This window comes from Rhinolophus hipposideros (genome assembly GCF_964194185.1).
Source record: "Rhinolophus hipposideros genome assembly, chromosome: 7".
Classification (NCBI taxonomy): Eukaryota; Metazoa; Chordata; class Mammalia; order Chiroptera; family Rhinolophidae; genus Rhinolophus; species Rhinolophus hipposideros.
The window spans coordinates 4,120,913-4,147,963 of record NC_138053.1 but is presented as its reverse complement, the minus strand read 5'-3'; the positions used below and the strand labels follow the sequence as shown (position 1 = coordinate 4,147,963).

General features: G+C 44.1%; 1 protein-coding gene and 1 pseudogene across 9 annotated transcripts in view; both read left to right on the top strand.

Moving 5' to 3' along the window:
- The window catches only part of AUTS2 (activator of transcription and developmental regulator AUTS2), a 1,101,951-nt gene that overhangs the window by 104,536 nt on the left and 970,364 nt on the right, over nt 1-27,051 (top strand). The gene's annotated exons all lie outside the window — the stretch shown is intronic.
- LOC308500153 (eukaryotic translation initiation factor 2 subunit 3-like) lies at nt 298-7,450 on the top strand (annotated as a pseudogene). Its single transcript has 2 exons — nt 298-366; nt 4,351-7,450. The product of its transcript is annotated as a eukaryotic translation initiation factor 2 subunit 3-like (transcript).

The window sequence follows — 27,051 nt, the reverse complement described above, 5'->3', positions numbered from 1 at the left end:
ATATTATATTATATTATATTATATTATATTATATTATATTATAACTGGTCTTAATATAAGATCCAGTAGTACATTATATTATACCTGGTATTATATTATACCTGGTATTATGTTATATTATATTATATTATATTACATTATGTTATATTATAACCGGTCTTATAGTAAAATAAGACTGGGACTTATATAATACCCCATCTTATATTATAGTAAGATAAGACTGGGTCTTGTGTTAATGTTTGCTCCAAAAAATGCATTACAGCTGAGGGTCCCTCTAGGTCTTATTTTCGGGGAAACATGGTAGTATATGAACCCGTGCAGTCATCGCACAGTGAGAACGCTGAACGCATTCACCAGGCCCAGAAGGTCTCACGCCTTTCTGTTACCTCCCTCCTGCCTCTCTCTGTTCCCTGTCCTGAAGCACTGTGCTTTCTGTCACTATAGGTTAGTTAGCAGTCCGAATCATTTTAGATCAGTGGAATCTCATATACTATGTCCCCTTTTCTTTTGTCTGGCTTCTTTCACTCAGCATAATTATTTTGAGATTTATCTGTGTAGTAGCATGTATCGATAGTTTCCTTTTTATTGCTGAATACTATTCTGTTGTTTGGATATACCAAAGTTTGTTTATCCATTTGTCTCTTTTGGGGCAGTTGGGTTGTTTCTCGTTTTATGCCATTATAAACAAAGCTGTTATGAATAGTGGCATACAAGTCTTTGTATGGACATATACTTTAATTTCTCTTAGGTAAATACCTAGGAATGGAATGCATGGGTCATATGACAGATACGTGTTTAACTTTATAAGAAGCTGTCAAACAGTTCTCTAAAGCGCTTGTATCATTTTACATTCCTACCAGTAGTGTTTAAGAGTTCTAGTTCCTCCATATTCTTGCCAACACTTGGTATGGTCAGTATTTTAAAAATTCTAGCCATTGTAATAGGCCTGAAGTGGAATCTCACTGTGTGTGAAGTTTGCATTTTCCTGATGACCAGTGATGTTGAGCATCTTCTCATGCGTTTGTCACCTTCCTTTGTGAAGCGTATGTTCAAATATTAGTTTTGTGTGTGTGTGTGTGTGTGTGTGTGTAAAGATTCCCTATTCTGTTCCATTAGATTTAGATATCTCCTTCAATATCACACTGTCTTGATTATTGTGTCTATATTGTCTTTAAATTAAGTATGAGTCTTCCAACTTTATTCTTTTTAAATATTGTTTTGACAATTTAGCTCCCTTGCCTTTCCACAGACATGTTAGAATTATCTTACCTATATCCTCCTGGGATTTTGATTGAAACGTCATTAAATCTGTAGATAAATTTGGGGAGAATTGTTCACTATGTTGAATCTTCTAATCCACGATCAGAACAGATCTAATCCATTTACGTTGATCTTTTTTTAAATTTTTTTAATCAACACTTTGTAGTATTCAGCATACTTGTCACATACATGTCTTACTCTTTTTATGTTGCTTTAATTCAAAAGGTTCAGAGACTTCTCTTTGTGCAGTTCTTGAGACATACTTGCGTTACATCTCTCTGTTAGTAGCTGCGTTTCAGTTGCGTTAATCTTTGGTATTGCCTGACGTTTCCTGAGGATGCCACATTTGATTTGGAGTCAAATGCTGCAGAAAGTCATGGACTACCTGGGTAACCCTGCTTAGATTTCACATCAGTAAATGACTTTAAAGCAATTGGTATAGCTCCTTCTTTGACCCGTATAATTTTTCTTGAGTCATAAGTAAAAAAATACAAAAATAAAGTGGTTTTAGAGATGTTTAGAGCAATTGTAATCCAGCTGTGGTTGAAAGAATATTTTCCGATGGCCAAGAGCTGACCACTTACTATGCTGGGTGGCCGGCAGCTGAGAGGACATTGGGCTCCTGAAGCATTATCAGTGTTTCTTCCCCAGAAAGCGATCGAGGACACATTTCAGGCTGGGCACAGATAATCCAGGGGCCAGTCGAATGCTCCATTGGAAGGATTCCTTAGCAATCACCAGTTCACAGGAAGGGACGTGCAGACTGAAGAGACTTGGTTACTGGGTTCATTGGAGGATTATATTCTCATGTGGACTCTTCCTGAAAGCCAAAACCCAGAGACATAGCCCTTCCCATTCGTTATGGTCAGGTTAGGCAGTCAAAACAGAGAGAGAAGGGATAGGCGTTGGGCTACTAGAACCAGTGTGGTCACCTATCAGAGATGATGGTGTGCCCAGCCATCATAATAAGGGACAAATGTGGATGGTGCTTGCTTACATAAACAAGTGAGCTGCGTGCTGCCTGCCAGGCACTGCTCTGATGTGCTTTGTGTGTGTGAACTCATTTAATCTTCTTAACACCCCTATGCGGTGTGGGCAAGGCAGTCACTCCACTTTGTGAGTGAGCAAAATGATGCACAGAGGGCCCAGGGAGTTTTCTAGTAAGTGATGGCAGTGGGAAGGATCCCAGCAGTCACGGCCTGCAGATGGCCGAAGAGCATGTCTGTTGGGAGAACCCACAGGGCGACAATCCCTGAGGCCCTCTCTGTTGGTCAGCGGCCTTGAATCTCAGTTTTCTTTAGTTTGAAAACAAGAGAGACTCCTATTAAGGATAATATTGACAGTTTTTCATTTCTAAAGTCCTAAATTTAAGCTCTTTGGTGCGTACACATTTTCACATATTAAGTGTGTGTGTCTAAGTAAAAGTTTCTCTCCTTTGTAAGTCCATGCTCTCCCACAGCTGCACAATGTCTGCTTTAATTGTTTGTTTCCCAGGCTTTCTCCCCTCCTTTCCAAGGAGGACAGACTCAGGCTTATATAAAAATGGAGTTGCATATGCCTTTGATTTAGAGTGTGTCAGTAAGAGATTGTATGGCTTTGTGCACTTCTAAAGAGCCCCAGCCACTAAAATCAGCAAGTATTGGTGAGCAGAGGCTGTAGCGTGGCTGGCTGCCTGGCATGGGCTGAGCAGGGAGTTGGCCTGACGGGCCCTGTGTGGCCCCCTGAGGAAGCTCTGTAGTGTTTCAGCTACTCCTCCTGGGCTGGCGCAAAGCCATGGGTGACATAGCTCTTAGGGAAAATGAGGGCAGACAAGTTGGGTAGCATTCCTGACTATGGAGGATGGACGCAGGAAGGAAGGGACGGAGGGAACAGAAGGAAAGCAAAAAGGGATGATTTCCGATGTTCCCTGCCTTAAGTTTTCTGTCGTTGAGAACGCCACACCGTAGTGGTGACATTTGTTCCTTTGAGAATGGGGTGGAAGTAGGTCTTTGAAGTATAATGTGGAATGATTGTTTCTTGAAGGGGAAGCGTAGATGACTGGAAAGGTTTTCTGTCTCATACGTACTGTCCTTTTTTTTGTTTTGCCCAACGGGCCAGTTGGGCAGAGTTCATCCACGAGTTCATCCAGGCTGCGATTGTTTAGTGATAGAGGCCTGGACGGTTGGCAAGGGAGCGTTTTTGTCCCTGCCCGCAAAGGAGGCCAAAGATGGCCTTTGAACTTGGACTCTTCACTTTAAATGACTAAAACTTTATCTTGAGCCTGTTATGTGCCAAGTATGTCATGTGAACGTGGATATGGCATCTAAAGGCTAATTGTTAAAAGTTTATGTTGGTCTGGATATGGGAGGTGTGATCAAAAGCTATGGTGAATGTTTAAATAAAAATGTATTACAGGATAAGACAGATTGCCATTTATCGTCCTCAGAGTACTCCTTCTCCTTTCGAACATGTGGATCCCATTGTTCTTGCCACTTTCTGAAATAGTTCCGGAAGTCCTCTTTCATGAGTGTCTTTACTTCATTTTCCATCATAACAATGCTCCATGTCACACTTCGCTTCTGATATACGGCAATTTCTGTCAAATACAAACATTATGGTGTGTCCTCATCCACCTTATTCACCGGATCTGGCACCACACGACTTCTGGCTCTTCCCCAAAGTCAAAGAGATTCAGGACATTGAGGCAGCCACGACAGGGCAACTAAAGACGCTCATGAAAGAGGACTTCCAGAAGTGCTTCAGAAAGTGGCAAGAACGATGGGATAAGTGTGTTCGAAGCGAGGGGGAGTATTTTGAGGGGGATTAATGGCCATGTGTCTTTAACTGTAATAATTTTTTTTTTTAATGTAAACATTCACCGTATTGTTTGATCACACCTCGTACCTCCACTAACCTGTACTTCTCTTATGAGACAAAGATAAATATAATTAAAGATTACGATTTTAAACTATTCAAACATTACCCATTTTTTCTGAGAATGTATAAGCATATCGGGATCTTTGGTGGGTGTATTTGTTTCTTGTTTGCTGTTGTAACAAATTACCACCAAATTGAGTGGCTTTAAACAACCCAAATTTTCTCCCTGGGAAGGTGGCAGGGGGTGAGGCTGGTGTGACTCTGGGTCAAATGCATCTTTCTCGCCGGGATCTTACCACCTTGAATGTTACAAAATTGACGCTGCTTTCACACGAAGTTATCAGCAGACAAACCACAATTAACATAGGTGCAGTTGGTTATGTAGGTCCTGGGAAATCCACAGTAGTAAAAGCTGTTCCTGGAGTTCACACTGTTCAAAAATGAACTAGAAGGAAATACTACAGTCAAGCTGGCTCTGCTAATGCTAAGATTTGGGAACTTGATGAGCCCAGTCGTCCTTGGCCAGAATGTTACAGGTCCTGTGGGAGCGGTGCGCTGACGCGTTTCCTATGGACCAGAGAGAACTTCATGTGAGTCAGAGAATGCCTTTCCTGTGTTTGCTGTCCCGGCCTCGCTATTTCCATGGCTGTGTGCTGACTGGGGCGCAGAGATGGCTGCTGCTCTTCTGTCGATAGCTGTCGTGAGCCCTATCCTCAGCCTCAGACTTCCGAACACCTGGCTGCGATAGAAACCATGAAAGTGAAGCATAGTTTGATTGTTGAAAATAAAATTGATTTGGTAATAGAAAGCCAGGCTAAAGAGCAGTGTGAATAGACCCTTGCATTTGTACAAGGTACAGTAGCAGGAGATTCTGTCATTCCAATTTCTGCTCAGCTGACACACAATATTGCAGTTGTCTGTGAATACAGAGTAAAGAAAATTCCAGTACGCCAAGAGACTTTTCTTTAGAACCTTGACTTACTGTTATTAGGTCCTTTGATGTCAGCAGACTTGGCTGTGAAGTTGACCACCTTAGTGGGGTGTAACTGTGATGGTATTCTAAGAAGAGTGTTAAAGGTGGGCCAGGAGGTGGAAGTCAGACCTGGTATAGTTTCCAAAGACAGTGAAGGAAAACTCGTGAGTAAGCCAGTCTTTTCCAAAATTGGGTCACTGTTGGCGGGACAGAATGACCTTCAGGATGCCGCTCCAGGGGGTCTTACTGGGCTTGGAACAAACATTCTCCCTACTTTGTGCCAGGCTGACACAATAGTGGGGCAGGTCCTTGGTGCAGCTGGAGGTTTAGCTGAGATCTGCACAGAACTGGGACGCTCGCATTTCCTGCTTGGCCGGCTTAGGTGCGCACACTGAAGGAGACAAGAAAGCAGAGTCTGAGAGTGTGCGCTCGTGCACCCTGGGTCCTGTGGACAGGAGGAAGAGTCAGTGTAGTCAAGGTCGATTGGGGCAAACCGTGTGCGCAGAAGCAGGAGAAAACATTGCCGTAGCCAGAGTTGGGAAACACTGGCGTTTCATTGGTTCGTGTCCAATAAGAAGAGGCGTGACAGTCAGGCCAACAGTAGATGATGACTGAAGAATTCCAGTTAAATAATGCATTTGGATAAAGTCAATAATTTTCTTTTATTGATAATTTTCTTTTAACAACGTAGGGGTCTATTTTCAACACAGTAGTGGGGAGTGAATTTCACAGCTCATTACCTTAGCAGTAGCTGTTATTCTCATTTTTGGGTGATGAAAATTTAGACTCGAGTATTAAAATGGAGTCTACAATAAATGTAAAAATTGGCATAATGTTGGATTGAATCTATAATTTACCAGAAATTATTCCCAAATAATATATGGTTTGTATATCAAGGCAGGTTTGAAATGAAACTCTTCACTACAACCAGCCTTTGTGGTAGCATACCTACTACTACCAAACTTGTTTGAAATAAAGTTTTTATTTTCATGATTCCTCTTTGAGTAGCTCTAGGCTGGAAAGGATTGTTATACCATAAAAACTTGAAGACACAAATTCTTGAAGACCAGTTTCCCTTTGCCTCATATCGTGTTTCCCCCAAAATAAGAGCTGATAGCGGGACCATCAGCTCTAATGCGTCTTTTGGAACAAAAATTAATATAAGACCCTGTCTTATTTTACTGTAATATAAGAAACGGGTATAAAGTAAAATAAAATAAAATAAAAACCAAGGCCTTCATTAATGTTTGCTCCAAAAGACGCCTTAGAGCTGATTGTCTGGCTAGGTCTTATTTTCGGGGAAACACGGTATGTTCTGTTACTTTATCTTTGTAATTTTGAGTAAAAAGAAATTAATAGGTTCAAATAAAATTATCCTAGAGCGAAAGGATAATAGAGCGAAACAAAGACACCCCAAATTTATTCTCGTACAGTTCTGTAGGTCCCAAGTCCAATCTGAGTCTCCCTGGGCTGAAGCCAAGGTGTGAGCAGAGTGTTGTTTCTGGAGGCTCCAAGGGAGACTCTGTTACCACGTCTGTTCCAGCTTCTGGAGCCTTCTTGTAGCTTTGGCCTCTGGTTCCTTCCTCTTTAGAGCCAGTGGTAACAGGTTGGGTCCTTCTTATGATGCCATCTCTCTGCTTCCCACGTCCATAGTCACATTGTCCTCTTCCACTTACGGACCTGTCAGATCATCTTTGGCCCACCTGGACAATCCGTGATAATTCCCCCCTTATTTTATGATGAGCGGATTAGCATGCTTAATTCTATCTGTCGTCTCAATTCCCTTTTACCATGGAACACAATATATTCACAGGATTAGGACGTTTGCCATCTTCGGGGAGCCAGTATTCTGCCTTCCACATTAGGGGGTACTTTTTGCAAACTGCTCATTCTTATCCTCCAGTGAAGTGGTGTAATGCCCTCCTCCCCTGCTCCCTTGCATAACAGATCGTTATGAGGAATGTGACTGGCGTGGGAGGCTGATCATTCATTGCCTTAAAGCCTCCCTCCTCTGCACTGTTACCATCCCAGCCACCTAAGCATTTCATGATTAGTTTGGTACAATTTTAGGGTTGGAAGGAAGCTGGAGGTCCTCGTAGCCAGCCTGCCCTGCAGGGGCTTGCGGACATCACTTCCAAATGGCGGTCTTGGCAGATAATGTTTTCTGTGAACAACTCCATTTTTCTGGAAATTGAGAGTTCCTGCTTTATAGCGAGAGAAACTCTCTTTGCAGGTTGTAGAACCTATTGGTTCTTTCTTGTTTTACTCTCTGGGGTCATATTGAATAAATCTAATTTCCTCTTTCACATTTGAAACCCTTGAGATTTTGTTAAAGACAGCTATCACATTCCCGAGTATGATAAATCTAAAAAAAAAAATCTCAGTTGCTTAACTGGGTCTCACATGAAACTGTTTTGAGACTTCTTTCCATCCGGGTCTGTCTCCTGAGTATGATACAGAAGCAAGAAGGGACGAATGCAGGATAATTTAAGAGGAGCCTTTAAATGTCAGAGGAATTGTCCTGTAGAGGAGGTTGGTGAGAGCTTTGCCATCACCACGGAAACAAGAAATCACTGCCTTATACTGTGGCTAAAGAGATTTAGGAGTCAGGAAACCTGCCTTCACCTCGTGGATTGAGATAGTGCAGTGGTACCACGGGAAGTTGAGGGATCTTTTGCCCTAGAACTGTGTAAGACAAGCCTTTAACCTCAGAATTCATTTATTTTGTGTAAGAGGCTTTGCTTTTAGTTAAATGTTCAGCTGAAAGTATTGTCATTGCTTGTCGTTTATGTCTGATGCCTGGATTTCCCTCTTGTTGGTTCTCTGGATGTAAAGCGTCATCACGACTGCTGTTAACCACAGGGGAAGGAGTATGGTTCGTGGCTTTATGAAGGAAGGAAAACAGTGGCATAGCTCAGGATAATTAATAGCAAGCGGAGTGACAGGTTGATTCCCTGGTAAGGACCCTGGCATTGTTGAAGGAAAAAATCACTTTATTCTTTCATAGAGAGAGAGGCAGCTGTAATTCTGGTTGGATGAAATCCAATTAAAAGGAACTGACATGCAAATTGATGATCAGTCAGTGTGAGCACAGAAAAAGTCCAAGAAGAGTCCTGTAGGAAGTGGCAGAGAACAGTGTGAGTCTTTCGGCGTGGTAATGTGTGTGCAGGAGAAAACAGGAACTACCTGAGCCAATCCGTCTGGAGTCACAGCTCGGAGTTAGAGCAGGACACTGGTTGTGTGGTGGGTTTACAGTGACCGCACTTTGAGACATTTTGGAGTTGAGACGTACATTTTAGGAATGATAGCCTTTCACAATAGAATGATTATCAATTACCCCTTGAAGGTTGTAGGTTTCCAAATTGGTGGTGGTTAAACACAGTATTTCCAAGAATATATGATGGGAGCCTAAGCCTGGCTCTTGGGAAGATCTCTGTGCAGACAGACTTCACCTGACCTAAAGATGTATCCTCAAAGATGTGTGTAAGAGTTGACTCCTAAATTTAGGATGACATAGGAGGGCTTGCCATTTTTAGTAATGCTATTATGAATCATTTTCTAAAGTGAAAAATCCTTTTACAACCAAAGTCATGCACAATTTATCTTTTGAGTAAATTCATAAGTCCATACATGAGGTTTGCTGAAACAAAGGCGTTTTTTTTAAACATGAAATAATTGTAGAGCCAAGTAGCACTTAAGCGTTAGAATAACAGAGGAAAAGGTGGGCAGAATTTTGTAAGAAGTCAGTATATTGCTTTTTAGGGAGGAGAATTCTGCTTAAGAATTCAGATGGCTTCTGCTCTTGTGGGAGAAGAAGAGGGCTGCCCAGGGTATTGCAGGGAGATTTATCAGGATCTATGGGGAACTGCCGCAGCAATGGCTAAGAAATGTTCTCAAGCAGGAGGAAATGGGACCAGAAGAAAGCCAAAGAAGGTGAAATGAAGCTCACCCTCAGAAAGCTGCGGAAGACTGAGAAGCTAAGAAAGGACTGGCATAGGCAGCGGCAGCAGCAGCAATAAGAGACCAGAATATGGTGGGCAGTTTCCACTCAGCACCGCCACAGCCAAGTTGTCTTATTGGTTAGCTGCAACGAACATGATCAACGGGGATTCTGAGTGACCAGGAGCAGTTCTTATGGGTCCAGGTGTGGGCAGTGAGGTGTAGGTCTCATGCAGTATGACCTCCTGTGGCCACTCCGCTTAGGTTGGTCCAGGTGTGAGCAGTGAGTGTCACGTGGTATAGGTCCCATGCAGTGTGACCACTCCTCTCAGGTTGGTCCAGGTGTGAGCAGTGAGTGTCATGTGGTGTAGGTCCCATGCACTGTGACCACTCCTCTCAGGTTGGTCCAGGTGTGAGCAGTTAGTGTCACGTGGCGTAGGTCCCATGCAGTGTGACCACTCCTCTCAGGTTGGTCCAGGTGTGAGCAGTGAGTGTCACGTGGTGTAGGTCCCATGCAGTGTGACCACTCCTCTCAGGTTGGTCCAGGTGTGAGCAGTGAGTGTCACGTGGTATAGGTCCCATGCAGTGTGACCACTCCTCTCAGGTTGGTCCAGGTGTGAGCAGTGAGTGTCACGTGGTATAGGTCCCATGCAGTGTGACCACTCCTCTCAGGTTGGTCCAGGTGTGAGCAGTGAGTGTCACGTGGTATAGGTCCCATGCAGTGTGACCACTCCTCTCAGGTTGGTCCAGGTGTGAGCAGTGAGTGTCACGTGGTGTAGGTCCCATGCAGTGTGACCACTCCTCTCAGGTTGGTCCAGGTGTGAGCAGTGAGTGTCACGTGGTGTAGGTCCCATGCAGTGTGACCACTCCTCTCAGGTTGGTCCAGGCGTGAGCAGTGAGTGTCACGTGGTGTAGGTCCCATGCAGTGTGACCACTCCTCTCAGGTTGGTCCAGGCGTGAGCAGTGAGTGTCACGTGGTGTAGGTCCCATGCAGTGTGACCACTCCTCTCAGGTTGGTCCAGGTGTGAGCAGTGAGTGTCACGTGGTGTAGGTCCCATGCAGTGTGACCACTCCTCTCAGGTTGGTCCAGGTGTGAGCAGTGAGTGTCACGTGGTGTAGGTCCCATGCACTGTGACCACTCCTCTCAGGTTGGTCCAGGTGTGAGCAGTGAGTGTCACGTGGTGTAGGTCCCATGCAGTGTGACCACTCCTCTCAGGTTGGTTCAGGCGTGAGCAGTGAGTGTCATGTGGTGTAGGTCCCATGCAGTGTGACCACTCCTCTCAGGTTGGTCCAGGCGTGAGCAGTGAGTGTCACGTGGTGTAGGTCCCATGCAGTGTGACCACTCCTCTCAGGTTGGTCCAGGTGTGAGCAGTGAGTGTCACGTGGTGTAGGTCCCATGCAGTGTGACCACTCCTCTCAGGTTGGTCCAGGTGTGAGCAGTGAGTGTCACGTGGTGTAGGTCCCATGCACTGTGACCACTCCTCTCAGGTTGGTCCAGGTGTGAGCAGTGAGTGTCACGTGGTGTAGGTCCCATGCAGTGTGACCACTCCTCTCAGGTTGGTTCAGGCGTGAGCAGTGAGTGTCATGTGGTGTAGGTCCCATGCAGTGTGACCACTCCTCTCAGGTTGGTCCAGGCGTGAGCAGTGAGTGTCACGTGGTGTAGGTCCCATGCAGTGTGACCACTCCTCTCAGGTTGGTCCAGGCGTGAGCAGTGAGTGTCACGTGGTGTAGGTCCCATGCAGTGTGACCACTCCTCTCAGGTTGGTCCAGGTGTGAGCAGTGAGCGTCACGTGTGTAGGTCCCATGCAGTGTGACCACTCCTCTCAGGTTGGTCCAGGTGTGAGCAGTGAGTGTCACGTGGTGTAGGTCCCATGCAGTGTGACCACTCCTCTCAGGTTGGTCCAGGCGTGAGCAGTGAGCGTCATGTGGTGTAGGTCCCATGCAGTGTGACCACTCCTCTCAGGTTGGTCCAGGCGTGAGCAGTGAGTGTCACGTGATGTAGGTCCCATGCAGTGTGACCACTCCTCTCAGGTTGGTCCAGGTGTGCGCAGTGAGCGTCACGTGTGTAGGTCCCATGCAGTGTGACCACTCCTCTCAGGTTGGTCCAGGTGTGAGCAGTGAGTGTCACGTGGTGTAGGTCCCATGCAGTGTGACCACTCCTCTCAGGTTGGTCCAGGTGTGAGCAGTGAGTGTCACGTGGTGTAGGTCCCATGCACTGTGACCACTCCTCTCAGGTTGGTCCAGGCGTGAGCAGTGAGTGTCACATGGTGTAGGTCCCACGCAGTGTGACCACTCCTCTCAGGTGCTCCGGCAGCCGTGCACTCTGTGCAAGGAAGCCTAGACAAGCTAAGCCTTTCGTGCTTGCTCTGTCAGAAAGTGACTGGTGGCAGCAAGCTACAGATGAGTCGATGGGTAAGTAATGGACTGTTGGGTTTCACCCCCCTAGTACTGGTATTGGATCAGAAGCAGCTCATCACACTGTAATGGTGGCTCAGTGAAATGCGTGAGCGTTCTCAGGCTGCAGCACGAGACAAGCTACGCATCGTGGAATGTGGAGAATCACCTGGAGAGGGACTGAAGTCTGCAGCGCGTGGCACGGGGTGGGTGAGTAGGGCCCAAGAACAGCCTACAGAAGCAGCAGGGCTTGTGTTGATCTAGCAAGCAGAGGGGCCTCTGGAGTGTTCCTGAGCGTAAACAGGAATCCTGTGAAGCTGGGGGAAAAGAAAACACTCAGTTGGAGGAGCCAGACCACAGTGGACATCATCTCTGACCTGCCATTAACATTGTGTCACATATCCTTGGGTCACATATCCTTTCCTCTCTGACCCTCAGTTTCTTTATCTCTAAAGATGATTAGATGAGTTTTTTGGTCTTCTCCTCCAACTCAGTGACTTGACAATTGCATTGCTTTTGGACAACCACGTGAGGCAGGGAGTGTCTCCGAACTACCTGCTGTAGACCATGGCCCGTGCACGTCCCTAGTTTTGTTTTGCTGTTGTTTCAAAAAAGCATTTTGTCATTGGACTTGTGAGGGAGTTGTCTCTTTAATCTCTCTTGTTTCCTTTTTTCCCTACAAATGATACGCATAGGACTGTCGTTGTCCTGCCCTCCGAATCAGCGCTTTTGCAGAGAAATGAAAACATTGCACTTTCAAAGGCACAGAAAGCAAAAACTGTAGCATCAGGATTCAAGGTTACAGAATTGGGTAACTTTCTGCTTTGTTTTGCTGAGCTGAATGAAAAAGATTTGATTGAACATTACTGCTTAGGGGTACATATTAATAACCACAAAATCCATGGTAATTTTTTTTCTTTGCAAAGAATTTCAAATTATGATCTAGGACGTGGATTATCACTGTCAACTGAGTGTGGATGTGAGAAATGTGGATGGTTTACTGGATAGAGGGCTGACTGGGGAGGAACAGCTCTTTGGTAATGCAGGTCCAGAGAGGGAATTCCGGCTGCAGCCTTGATGTGTGTAGCTTTATTTTCATTAATAATTTGTTACAGTTCAGATATCTAACAACTGGTGTAGATCTTTATAACATTAGCTAATAAAAATAGTTAGAAAAAAGTCATCAAAAGTAGAATCTTTTGATTTAAGAACTGAAGTGTTTTTCAACTTTAATATTCCACAGAAGAATTTGTTAGGTCTGTGAGCTTCCAGTAATACCCAAGTAGCTCTTCACCACAGATGTAAAATACACTCTCATATGATCACCTTTTTTTCCCCTTTTTGGTTTTTATCCTTTATCCCAGCTGGCTTTAATTTAGGGGATGGGAGGTATGGTATTGGTATTAATTTATGAGTAAAATCAATAGAACTACATCAAATACTTAGTGTGTGTCAGGATTTACCACGATAAATAAGAGATGGTCCCTGCCCTCCCAGAGCCCACTTGAGGAAGGTACAGAACTTTGAAAAGTAAACAAGGTTACCATGCCAATAGAAGGCTGCAAGACAGGGGGGGCGTGCTGTTGTTCCTAGCAGGTTGCAGAGCAAACAGCCTGCATGTGCGAGTGCCAGGCATTAAGTACTTGGGGTCATGGGAGAGGGGTCGTTTGTAGCTTGGAGAGAGATCAGAGAAACGTCCATGAAGGAGGTGACACGATAATGATGTTTCAACACACAGGAAGGGACGTGCCAGTAGACAGGCAGGGTGGCATTCCAGGGACAGAGTGGTCACGACTGACACGTGGGGACATGGAGATGCCTGTCCTCTTTGGGTCCTGAAAATAAGTGCGGGGTTGCCAGCCGGCTGGGTTTTGTCTTTGGCTATGGCCAGTCAGCATCAGAGCGCACGTTGTTTGAGGGGTGTCTGCTCAAACTGGCCCGGAAGACGTGCTTGGGCATTGTGTGCTGGGTTTCTTCAGGTCTTGTGACCATGGTAGCAGCGGGTGCTTTGTCTTTTTGTTATTGATTTACCAGAGTCCCCTATGTAATCTGGATACACATCCCTTGTCAGATATGTAATAGGAATACTCCCAGCCTTCGCTGTTTGCCTTTTCAATTTCCTAATGATGTCGTTTGATGAACCAGAAGTTAAAATTTTGATGAAGTCCAGTTTATCTTATTTTTCCCTTACATGTTTCATGTCTTTTGGATCTTCTCTAAGAAATCTTTAGTTACCTTAGGTTCTCCATTGTTTTCTTCTAGAAGTTTTATTTACATTTTGGTTTATGAGCCTTCTCAGATTTTTGTGTGTGGTGGTGTAAGGTAAGAAGAAGTTTCATTTGCTCTCCCTCATCTTTATTCATCTTTATTCAGTTCTGTCCTTGTTTGGAAGACTTTTTCCCTCCCCCATTGAATATCCTTAGCACCTTTGTTGTAATCGGTTGCCCGTTTCCGTCTGTTGATGCTTATGTCTACTTCTGGGCTCTGTATTCTCCATTGATGTATTTGTCCTTATCCCGGTACCACAACTGCCTGGATTACTCTGGCTTTCTAGTAAGCACTGAAATACAGTAGTGTGAATCCTCTCACTTTGTTCTTTTTCAAGATTGTTTGACAATTCTAGGTCAAACAATCTTGCTTTTCCATATAAAATTTTAGAATCAAATTGTCAAATTCTACAAAAAAACAAACAAACAAAAAAAAACACCTGAAGTGCTTTACAAAATCCTGCGATGCCCCGGCAGTCTTGACTGTTCCATGGCAGTCAAGTCAGAATCGTTTGGAGGCTGAATCCAGTTAATAATTATCCGTTAAAATTCCCTAGGTTATTCCAAGTACAGTAAAGGTTGGGAAACCATGTGCTAATGGAGTTTTAGTGTGGTGCACTAAAAGAGAAATTCAGTAGTGGATTACTGGTCTAGGACTGACCCCAGTGGGTTGTCTGTGTGGGAATTGACCTGGGCCTTTGGATGGAAGAGATTGTCCAAGTTGATGGGAAGGGAGGGTTGAAAGGGCCTGGCTGAGGGGGAGTGAGAAGCTGTGCCCGTCAGGGACACAGAGTCCCACTGCTAAGCGCTGAGTCTCAGCCTGATTGCTCAGGGCCTCCTCATGCTAAGCCTGACGCACATGTAGACTGAAAAACAGTCACTGGCCAGCTAAGGAATGCTTTGCATTGGTAAAGCATTGCAAATAAATGCATTCTTGTAGAGTAGCTTTCTCATGGATTAGGAAGCCTTGGTGAAATCTGTGTAGGCACCTTCTAAAATGGTTATGTGCTTTTTGCTTTTCGAAGATTTCTGTCTTTTTATTTTATTTTAGTGTATTTAAGTAAACAGTGATTCATCCATTCTTTCCATGTAGGGGGTTCTGTCAGAACTGCTGCCTCCCTAAAAGGCTTTAAAGAAAAAAGAGACAAAGTCTCAATCAAATGACCTCATTGGGGCATACACAGTATGTGAGCTGGTAGGTGCTTGCTTGTGGCTTTTTAAAAATAACATTTTCTCTCTTGAAGAGAGAGGTTGGAATTATAGTAGTTCTCCCTTCTCTGCAGTTGCACTTTCCAGTTTCAGTCACCCGTGGTCACCTGCAGTCCGAAAATATTAAATGGAAAATTCCAGATGTAAACAATTCTTCAGTTTTGAATTGTGCACTGCGTAGTGTGGTGAAATCCCGTACCATCCTGCCCGGGACGTGAATCACCCCTTTGTCCAGCGTGTCCACGCTGTACGTACATACAGTGAGGTGTTTTGAGAGAGAGGCCACGTTCATGTAACTTTTATTACAGTATATTGTTATACTTGCTCTGGTTTACTGTAGTTATTGTTGTTAATCTCTTGTTTTTACTTATAAATTGTACCTAATTTATTCATTAAGCTATCATAGGTATGTGTGTATAGGAAAAAATACAGCAAATACAGAGGATGCCAAAAAATGTACACATATTTTAAAAAAGGAAAAAACCGTATTAAAATTGTAATATTCAGTATATACCGATAACAAAAAATGAATACTAGTCATGTGTATACATTCCCCCCCCCCCCCCCGGGTTTGGTGCTGTCTGTGGTTTCAGGCTCCTTCTGGGGGTCTTAGAACACATATTCCACACGGGTTGGGGGTGGGGGGCGACTGTAGTCAGCGGAGCCCCTCTTTCCAGAATACAAGTTCCCTAAACAGCTGTAGAAAATTAATTTCAGTCAGAGCTAGCAGAGCTGTAATCTCAACTTTCTGCTCAGTGTTATGGAAAATCCTCTCTAGAAAGCAGCCAGTATCTACCTGCTAAGGGGTGTTAAAAAATTCAGATGAACATTGGATTTTTGAGTGTTTTCTGAGTAGAAGCGGCATGGCAAATCCTTTACTGAGCTAGATTTTACAGTGCAGAAAGCAAGTATTGATGATATATTTATATTTTTGTGCATGTGACGTGTTGGTTGTACTATTTTCTTGTTTCAAATAGAATTCACAAATACCACGTCCAACTCCAAACCTCATTTTTCTGTGAGGGGTGAGACACTTTAGGCATGAAAGCTTTGATATTAGCAACTTTTCACTTATTTATAAATATATACTTCCAAGGCAGTGAAGCAGCTGGGTGGAGGATGAGGAAAGTTGCTTTCCTTTCTCATTTACCACTGGATTTAGTAACAGACACAAACTTCTTTTAATAATGTTTGTAAAGAGGGAGAAGCAGTCACAGACTCCTCTTTAAGAAATCTTCCCCCCTTGCACACTCTGTCCATTTTTATACCTTTATTTCTAGGATTCATCTGTAATGCAGACATCACTTTTATGGTGGTATAATCATAACAAATAATTTTGTATTTTGCTTAACATTTCAAAAGCCATTTCCTATGTTGCTGTATTATCTTTATAATTAATAATTTCATGGCTGCATAACAGTACATCAAATTGTGCCATAGTTTATATTCCAATGTTGGAAGTTTTCAATTTTGTGCTGTTAGAGCACAAAGAACTTCTTTGTACGTCAATTCCCCCTTAATTTTTTTGATACATTCTCTGTTGTAGAATAACAGGGTACCTTCCTGTTCTAAGGGTTTTATCAGTGTACATTTTACACTATATACTATAAGGTATAATTAAAATTATAACTTTAAAATTTTAGGGATTAAAAAGCTACAGGATTCTTTGCATAACTGTATCACTCAAAAAGCTGCAGTTTGGTTTGAGCTCCATTTATGTCTACCTGTTACTGGTTTATGAATTGGACTCTTAACTGATGTAAAGTTTTTTTGTTATATATGTAGTAACCCTTTGCAATATTTGTAGTGAATACTTTTTCCAGTTCCTTTTTTTTATTTTAGTTTTCCATTACAAAGGAGTTCATGAGGTTGAATTTTGTGTTTTCTTTTTTGACTTTTTCTGTTGCTTTAAGATAACAAACATGTTGTCCTTTGAGAGCTCTAACACCGATTCTTTACCCTTTAATATTTCCTGTGGTTTAATTAAAAGAAGTTTCTTGGATCCCGGAGTTTCTACTGATTTATGTGCCCTCTTCTTACTTGCAGTGCAGTGAGGAAAGGTGGGTTATTTCAGGAGCTTGTGTTGTCACACATCTTGGGAGAAGGCTAGAAACAGCCAGAATTCCTATATTGGCTTCCTGCAATGTCTGCAAGTCTGTGTTTACTCTTCTGTAAAGCTGGGATGAGAATAACAAATGGATAGAGAATTTTTTTTAATGCACTTAAGCCTTCTCTTAAGCACTGTTAAGAACCTCAGAAGTGTTTAAAATACCAAATCGCTGTAACTTTTGATTAATACGTGTGTACCATTATACCTTGGATTTTTCTCGATAGGTAGAGATCTCATGGGATCGTTGTTTTTTTCCTGAAGCTAAGCACACCTGTATCACCTGTGGACATTGGGGCGCTGGGTGTAGAAAAACCTGCTGTCGAGGCTGTCCATCGGAAATACCCAGTGTGAAAACCAGGCCTAGCAGGTCGTTGGTGAGGGCTCTGGGACGGCCTGTAACCAAAATGACTTCAGGAAATAGGAACGCTTGGAGGCAGTGAAGGTGGCGCTTACAAAACATGGGCTTGTTTCACCAACTTTGCCCCTTATGTCCCCCTGGGTAAGTCATTGAACCTCTCCAAACTTAGTTTCCACAGTGATAAAATGGGGATAATATTGATGAGTCGTGAGCTGTTCAGCTGCTGCCTGACCCATAGCAAAAGCCAAGTAAATCAGAGCTGGCATTACCACCTTTATTAACAGCCAACATTTGTGTACATTTCTGACCTACAGAGCCTTTGAACCTGCTATTTCTCATTGTGAATCCGAGCTTTGTACACCGTGGATTTTAAATGTTCCGCTGCCTGTGTGTTCATTGGCTCAAGATGTTGTTCCCTTTTAGTCAGCTGACAGCTGTATGCATTCACTCGGCGTTTGTCGTGCACTTTCCTGCCATGTCTTCTTATCTAAATGAAATTCTAAAACCTGTGTGAGTCCAAAGCTTGTATCTTATTCAGCTGGCTTGTCCCTGTCCCCAGAGCTGGGCCACAGAGTCCAGACCCACTGCTACTGGCGCTCTAACTCCGCGATTTATTAAAGTGACCTTGGGCAAGTCAATTTCTGGCTTGTCGAGGCCACCTGTTCTCATCTGTAAAATGAGTAACAAATTCCTTCCAAGGATTACTTTAAGCAGTGTAGTTGGAAGTCCTTTGTACAGCAGATTATTAGTTCTTTCTCTGTAACCGCCTGCTGTGCCAGCATCATCAATGTTTAGAAGGTGTATGTGTCCTGGGCTGGTGGCCGATGGAAGGCTGTGGACCCAATCCTTAACTCGAGTGTCCAGATATACCCATTAAACGGTGAAAGTTGTTCTTTGGGGACTAGTCATCCTTCAGGGTGCAGAGACACGGATTAATGAGAATACTGGGGCACCTTCCGTTGGAAGCGTTTGCCTCTTGCTCTTGTAAAGGTGAAGCCCAGTTACACACAGGTGCTCAGAGCACGTTCAGTGACTTAACGCCACCCTGAGGAAGCGAGCTGACTCTGGACTTAAGGAAATTTAATATGGATTTTGGGGTATGCGGTCCATGTGGGCCATCTGTGGGGTACACATAAGGAGACTCAACGCTCAGACAATGGGGTGTGGCTCCGAGGCAGATTTCATGGGGTCAGCCTTATTTCCCATGGAATTCCATTCTCTCCTAACCTACTGGTGTCATTTCTCTGCGTCCTGTGTATTTTTGGGTTATATTTTTTTCTTTCCCATTTGATTTTCAGAAATGACAATGCTGAAATGTTGGCTGTGGTCAATTTTAATAGGTAAGGCTCAAATACTAGGTATCCATTTCTCTCTTGAATAAAAAATAAAGTCGTGTTATAAAGAAAACAGCCCAAGTATTTATAAAAAAAAAAAAAATCCCTGTGTTCATTTTGGAAAATGGTAACATTTGTTAATCTCCTAAAATACAATTTACTGTATTCTGACAGTGTCTTTGAATTGTCAAAGACAACATGATGTCCTAAAGGAAGTTATTTTTTTCCCCGTCGCAGTGTTTATTCTCTAAGATTTTAGCCTTCTGGAACAGGTGTTGTTTCTCATGAGAAGGGCGAGTGTCTGGTGGACAGAAAGGTGGAGCGTTACGTCTTCGAGTAGATAGGTGTTTCGTTTCCACTTAAAGGAAATTCTCTGAGAAGAGCAGAGCCAGTTGTGTTTAGCAACTAGCTTTCTGCTAATGATGGGGTGCATGATATATTTGCATCTAGTCCGTTCCACGAAGTCCTCTGTGTGCTTTTGGGATATGGGAAATTGGCGGTGGCTCAGGTGAGGTGCACAGGTAACATGGCCTCTCCCTCCTAGGAGGGTACAGGCGACAGGCTTCTTTCTGATGGTCAGGAATCTTTGGCATTCTCCTGTGTAGTCGGGGTGGCAAATCTGATGAAAGAGCAGAGAGGAAACTTTTTATTAAGCTATGATATAGTCCCTGTGTAATTAACTCTTTGGTGGCCTTCAAGTACAGAAGAAATTTGTGCTAGGAACTTAGTGTCTAGGAATCTGATTTTTATGAAGTCTGAAAAGGGATGACCGGTTCTCAGTTTTGTGGTCATATTCTGTGAGTGTCCCCCTCATCTACTTGGTGAGGGCTTTGAACATGGGGACTTGGTGAAACCTTTCTCTCAGAAGGGAGTAAGCAGGGGTATAGCTTGGCACCATTTAAAAAAGGATTTGGGTAGCAGAAGACAATACTCCATTGGGGCATTTTTAAAAATGAGATGTTAACTTCTAGAAGTTTTTATATCCGTGACGCTGCTGCATTTTGTAAACAGTACATAGTGGTAAGACTGTGCCTCACTGATGAACCCCACGGCACCCAGTGTGGGACTTGTCCTGCCCAAATCACAAGGTGTCCTAGACTTTGGCAGAGGGAGTTGCTCGGCAGTCAGCACTGGAAAACACACTTCCTGCAATCTGCTTGCCTTCTTTGGGGTTCCTTAGGAGCAAATCCCAAAGCACTCACCTTCATCCAGTAATATTAATGTTCTAAGAGGGGCTATACATTATATTAAAGTCAGGGTAGTTCTCCACGGGAAGGCTGGTTTTTAAATGAGACGTAGTCAACCTCTTTTTAGCTGGTGTTTCATTACCACCGAGGATTTATAACGCAATAGCTCTGAGGCGAAGCTGGTAAGAATGCCAGCTTCACTAATATTTAGAGTCATAAAATTCTGGATATTGGACAAGCTCTTAATTACTCTGAATCCGTCTTTGTCTTAATAAAAGTTGGATTGTACCCACTAAAACAAGATGGCTGTGTATGCATTAATCTCCAAATGTAGGTTAATACCTTTTTAAAAGCTGTCTCTTAGACAAGAGACTTGAAAATTAATTTCCCATTTTCAGCTTAAATTGAAGAGCTCTTGCACGTGTGGAGTTTGAAGGGCTGCCATTTTTCTCATGTTGTATTCAAGTGCCAATAATAACTCTGCTCCTCTTTCTTTTTTTCTTTTTTCTTTTTTTAAATGTCTTTGGTAAAGAAAAAAGTCTCTTCTGGTGCTTGGGGACTTGTATTTTTTTTTTTTTTTAAATCTGCTTCAAGTAAATAGACGAAGTTCTGTTTTCTCAGTGGAGTTTGAATCACGGGATGAGAGGCCTAATGAAGCGGTGGGTAGTGGGGTCCTATTATAAGCCATGCTGGAGAAATCTGGATTTCACATATCTCATTGCTACCAAGCTACACAGTTTTGATGTTTTTTTGTCATGTAATATCTAAGCACTTACATATGGGGGGATGGGGCCTCCTCATAATGAGAGCTTCTTAACTGACTTTCTTGACTACAAATCAAAGACAGAAACTTTTCCTTTCTTTTTTTTAAAGTCTCCAGAGTACCTACGGCTGTGTAACCACTTAGCAGCACAATTCTAGGATTCCTTTCCGTGCTGCAGATGGTCAGTGAGATTATAAGGGCTCTGAAAAGATTTTTGTATAAATTGAGGTCTTCTCAGGTGAGAGTCTGTGTCTGACAGACACATTTTTCTTCCCAGCTTCAATACTGCACTATTCAGTGTGCTGCTGTATGAGCCCGATTCTTCTGTGGTTAGTGGGACTCGGGGCAGATAGAGTTAGGGACAAGTTTCAGGAGTAGAAACCAATATAATCAAACGAGAGGGAGCAAGCATAACACCCTTCCTGTATTGTATTAAAGCTACAGGTACTAGAGTATTGTTCTCTTATATTTTACTCTGTTGGTTTTATAGACATATTTATGACAATATTTACATAATAAATAATCATATAAGGCATTTATTAGCGATACAGATTCCCAGGCATTTCCTTGTAGAAAGTCTGATCCAGTAGCTCTGGGATTGGTCCCAGGCATCTGATTCTTATCATCAAGCACATTTGATATTCAGACAACTCCCCTGTGTACTTCAGAAGCTCCAGGTTTTCATGGGCAATTTGTAGGATACTTTTCCTCTCCTTTGTCAAGACTGTAGTGTGATTTTTGAGGGGATGTCTTCAGTAGAACATTTGGCAAAAACTTCTGTGTAGGACAATCCCACTGACAAAACAGACACTTCAGTACATAGTTTTGGATCAGTAACGGCAAACGAATGAAGAGGCTACCCGGATAGGCAGGTGCCCCAAATCTGTCATTGCGAATGATGGAACTGGGGTGTCAGGCCTGGGATGAAAGGAGGTAACCCATGTGCTCTCTCTGAGGCTTAAGGAGTTACCTTCCTGTGAAGGGATCACACTTCAGATGGCACCACGGAGCGGACGTGGGACTAACTAGTGGACACTGTGGGGACTGAATACAAAGAAATAGGGGTCCTGGAGGGGCCAGTGGCCTGGCAGCCTTCACAGATACTGCTCTGCCTTCCCATTGTTTGCAGACTGTGGAACTATTATTTTCCCCCAGAGAACTCTGATTTAGACTACCAGTTAACACGAGCAGTGGAGCTGCTCAGGGGAAGCGGGCTGAGGGGCATGCGCACAGTGTGCCTCTTTTTCTCCCTAATGCTAGCAGGCCCGTGCACTAGAAGCCTGAGGTTCCCCGGAAGTGGCTGCAAACACCAGTGCAGTGTGGTGAGTTCTGTTCAGTGGAGATGGCTGCGCAGTGTGGAGTTTGTGAGCTCCATAGGGCCGGGGATGCCTGGGGTGCAGTGCTGCGCGCCGCTGGGTGGGGTCTGGCTCCGACGGCAGGGCTTAGTGAAATGCTGCTTGAAGGAAAGCCCTGGGAGAAATGTGTACCTCATCTCCAGCGCTGAATGAGAAGATTTCTAAGGTCCTTTCTGACCTAGAAAGTCTATGATGCCTGCTTTGAAGATTTAAGTCTTCAGCCTTAGCAGGATGCCCCACGGATGCGTGCAGGTGCTGTCTTCTGTGCTGCTCTTCCCGCACTCACAACGGTGCCTGTACTCCTGGTGCTCAGTCAGTATGTGTGCAATATGCGCATTTGTTGAAGAAGGTGACAATTGTCTGAGATGGTACTTTGTGAACCCCCTTTTTCCTGTTGTTCTGGAGAATTCACATTTAGCTGCCTGTCTGTCTAGTGACCCGGGCCCCTGCCTCCCACCGGCCATCTGTCCTTGCTTCATGTTCTCATTTCGTCCTTCCCGATCCATGTTTGGAAATAGAGAATGAGGAGACCAAGGATATTGTGGTAAACCAAAGGCAAGCGAGAGAGAAATTTCCTGGGTGCATGAATTGAGAAACCTGTTGGCTGACGATCGGATATTTCCTGTGATTTTCAGTTGTGGTGTGTAATGCGGGGGCTCAGCTCCTGGCAGGTGAACGCAGGAGATGGTGAGGCCCAAAAGGAACAACAGCGGAGTCATGGGTGGGGGTTCGTACCACTACCCTGTTTCCCCGAAAATAAGACCTAGCCGGACCATCAGCTCTAATGCGTCTTTTGGAACAAAACTTAATATAAGACCCGGTATTATAGTATAGTATAGAGTGTAGTGTAGTGTAGTATAGTATAGTATAGTATATATATAGGTATAGTATATATATATATATAGGTATAGTATAGTATGGTATATTAATTGTATTATATTATAGACCTGGTCTTATATTATATGAAAATAAGACCGGTATTGTATTATATTTATATTATACCTGGTATCATATTATATTATTATTATACTATATTATATTATATAAGACCTGGTCTTATATTATAGTGAAATAAGACCAGGTTTTATGTTAATTTTTGCTCCAAAAGACGCATTAGAGCTGATGGTCTGGCTAAGTCTTTATTTTTGGGGAAACATGGAATATTCTCGATGGTGGCCAGTCGAGACACAAGAAGCACACATCTGCCAGTACCCCAACAAGGGGTGTGTCCCTGCACCAGTCTTGCTGGCGGCCGGGAGAGTCACAGGAAGTAGGATCCACAACATCCACACCATCGTGCGTGCTAAGGTAGCCACGGCAGTTACATACAAAACAATAGTGGCTAATGGCCAACTGGTAACAGCTGACGGCCAACTGGTTCCATGAGTGCTCACATAGGCATGCGCCCTGCGCATGTGCGGGCTACGTACCCGAGCCAGCACCTCTCCACGTGAGGCCCAGAGCCTGGAAACTGCTCTCTGGAGCTCTGTCCCAACATGGTGTATTCCTGTTCTCAGAGAGAAGTAAGAATTTGTCGTAGATCTATTGGTGTGGGTTAATTGGCATATTTTGTGACACCTCTGAAGTTACTGCTTCGTCTTTATCCTTGCCCACTATTGTACACGCAAAGCATTTGAATTATTTTAGAGACGATGTAAATTTGCTGGTGGTATGCAGTGTACACTTAAAGCTGATTGGCATTTTGCATCACCTTTGCAACTCGTGAATCACACACTCCCTTTGTCGGTGACCAGACTAGGTCGGCGAGGCAGCCCCTGTGCAGGCCCTGCCACGCGTGCTGGGTTTAGAGGCGCTCCAGGCTCTGGGGGCCCTTCTGTGCTGTGAGCCTGGGAGAGCTTCATGATCTGGGAAATGAGTAAAAGCTTTTGCACGGTTTTCCCCCAGAAGGTCCTGCTGCTTATTTTGGACAGGAGAGGTCCTCAGACTTCAGCCCAGCCACACGTAGGGCTCATGTGGCTTATTTGGTGTTTGGGGCTTATTTGGCCGCCCTCTTCGGTGTTTCTCTGGAGTGAGCCCTCTTTACTCAAAGTCCTGCGTTTCCGATATTTGAATTGGTGACACTCTAATATAATGAGTAAAGTTTTTCTTTTTACTTGTTTTTAAAACAATACCAACCACTTCATTTGGTTGGATAACAACAAGAGGCTAAGATTTATTGAGCTGTTATTAAGGTACCACGTGCTGTACTAAGTGCTCCCATATGATTGATTATTTATGTAGTTTCCACAAGTATCCTAATTTTATGGATGAAAACGTTAAGGCAAAGACAGGTTAAATAACTTGCTCAAGTCAGCGAACTTGTTCAAGGTCCCCTGTCTCCTCACCCTGGCTGCTCCTCCTACCCATATTCCCGGGTGACAGTGACGCTCCCTGAACCCCCAGCCTGCCTTGCTCAGGGCAGTCACAGCAGGGACATGTCACAGGCGGCTGCTTACACAGTGCCTATTGATTTTCTTCACCCTCCCGTTTTCATCCTCCAGCCTGTTGTTCCAGGAAGCTTATTTGTCATACATAACAAGCCTTGTTACAGTGACCCAAACAAGTCATTGACATTTAAAATTAAATTGCAACAGGTATTGTGGATAGTCACACTGCTCATTGACAGTGCATCACTAATTACATCGAGAGAACATCCTGTCTGGGTATATTCTGCCCAATCAAATTGGAAACATTGACCCTCTGCAAGCAAATTCCTCTTGACTTGCAGAAAGTTTGGGAGTCCACAGATCCCAAACCAATCTCAAAATACTGGGCTTTTGGAAAACTTTTACTGATTTTTCTCCTGAGGTTCCTTGCAGCAAAGGGTGATTCTGGTTTCTCCTCTGTCTGCTAAGTCAGGAGGGGAAAGCTGTGCCTTTGAAAGTGAGAGATTATTATCCCCTACAGATTGGGGATGGGGTGAAGGTCAGTGCACAGGGTGGGCATGTGGGTGGCATTGGCCGTGAGGTTCCCTGTCTGTGTAGCTAAACCACAGTGTTTGATTCGGCTTTACCCCTTCTTTGCCCTCTTCTGCCTTCCCCTCCCTCTTTTCATTCCTTTCTCCTTCCCCTTATCTCTATATGTGAAGAGGGAGGGAGGAGAGGAAGAGAAGGAGGAAGAGTGAAGAGGAGAGAGGGATAAGGAGAGGCTGAACCGGGGAGGAAAGGAGGAGAGGAGGGAGGAAGGCGGGAGGGACCCTGAAAACAAGCGAGCACATTTACTCATTAGGCATTGTTCCTGGTGCTTTATGTGCATTAATAACCCCAGGGGACAGGTATACTACAGATAAAGAAACTGAGGCGTTGAGAGGGGAAAACATTGGTTCGAAAGTCACACAGTTAATTGACTCTTCTGAGAACAGAGTGGCTGTCCTCAGGCCAGCAGTTCCATCTCCTGGCTGACGTGGCTTGTGCTGTGAAGGTCCACATTTAAGCATAACTCTGTCTCTGGAGGCTTTGGAAGTAGTAGTTCCCTTCAGCAGGGCAATTAGGTATGCTGGCCCAGGGAGGGAGAGAAGGGGTGAGATCTCCTCTTCCCTTGCATTACACATGCGGATTGGTTTGTGGCAGGCAGGATTGATGCCAGAATCAAAGTGACTTAAGCAGCATCCCCAGAGAAGCTCTACTCTAACAGTTTCTTCCTCTTTGTTGCCCCTTGCCCCCTGTGAATAGGATTTAGCTGTGATTCAGCTGCTGCTGTTCTTTTGGTAATCCATGTGGAGGAGGGAGGTGAGGGCTGCTATTAAGGGCTTCTTACTTTGGGTTCTCCTAATCAGATCTCCTGCAGTTATTAATGTGCCTGTGAGAGGCTCTCTGGTGTCCCGGGGGGTTTTGTTAGGTGTACTGGACTGTTAAGCTTTCTAAGATGGAATGTTTTCTTAGGTTCTGGCCTGCAGGCTTGGATGGATGGAGGTTGTTAAACACCTCCCTTGAAAGGAATATGGTGTAAGAGCAAGCTGATGACCTTGGGGGCGGGGTGGGGTATGTGGGTGGGTGGGATAGCAACCCGCAAACTTCACCTCCTTCTCTTGCCCGGAAAATCTAACGTTGTTAATAATACCCTTTAGATATTAAAAGTGAAACAACTGAGAACTATTTACTGGGCAGCTAAACGTACATTATTTCCCCCGTTAGCTTTAATTAGGATGAAAAATCATACATTTCAATAACCATTTGTTTCTAATAACTGCACTTCTGATTCGCTCTGAGCCCAGGCACATGCCTGTTTCGTTGTGGATGGCCCCCCTCTGAGCCATTGCACACCTGTGTGTTGACACAGCCAGGCTCCTAATGTGGGTGCACACACCTCGGATTTCAGACACGCTGGCACGAAGTGCCGTGGCTGGACGGCTTTCTGCACTTACCTGGGGGACCGGCAGGATAGTCCAACCAGAGAATAAAGAGTTTGCAAGTTCAGAACAAAACAACCATCCAAACCACCTAACCTAGATTCAACCCGGTTACTGTTTTGTTGTTTTATATGTTTAAAAGGCTGTATTTTTAAAATCTTTCCCATCTCTTCCGCTTAAATAAATGTCATTAACAACAATACAATGTCAACACAGTTGAAAATAAGCATTCAACTTGAAAGAATTGGATCTTTGAGGCTTTTCCTATCAGATTTTTGCTAATTCTTTAGTGTTTCCTAGATGTGGTATATGTGGTCTGAGAAAGTATGGATGCTGTGGTGGTGTGTACAATAGTGACTGGTGTGTGTGTGTGTGTGTGTGTGTGTGTACAGGGGGAGGGGTGAACCTGCTGTTTGGAAGATAAGAAAATAAGCAGCTTGGCTTCAATCCCTCAGTGGCATAACCAGCTAACGAACGAGAGGAGCTACACTCCCAGTTATCTTCATGGCTACGAAGACTTAATAAGGTCTGAGCCCACCTTTTGTGGGCCAATGAGGTGGCAGCAAAATCCACAGCAGACACGCAGCTTATAGCCTCCGAATGTGCCAGAGATGTGCTGGCTGCTGGTTTGGTTGCAGGGAGGTGTGGCTGGCCCTGTGCGCTTCCTCCAGGAACGGGAATTGTGCCAGACACCAACT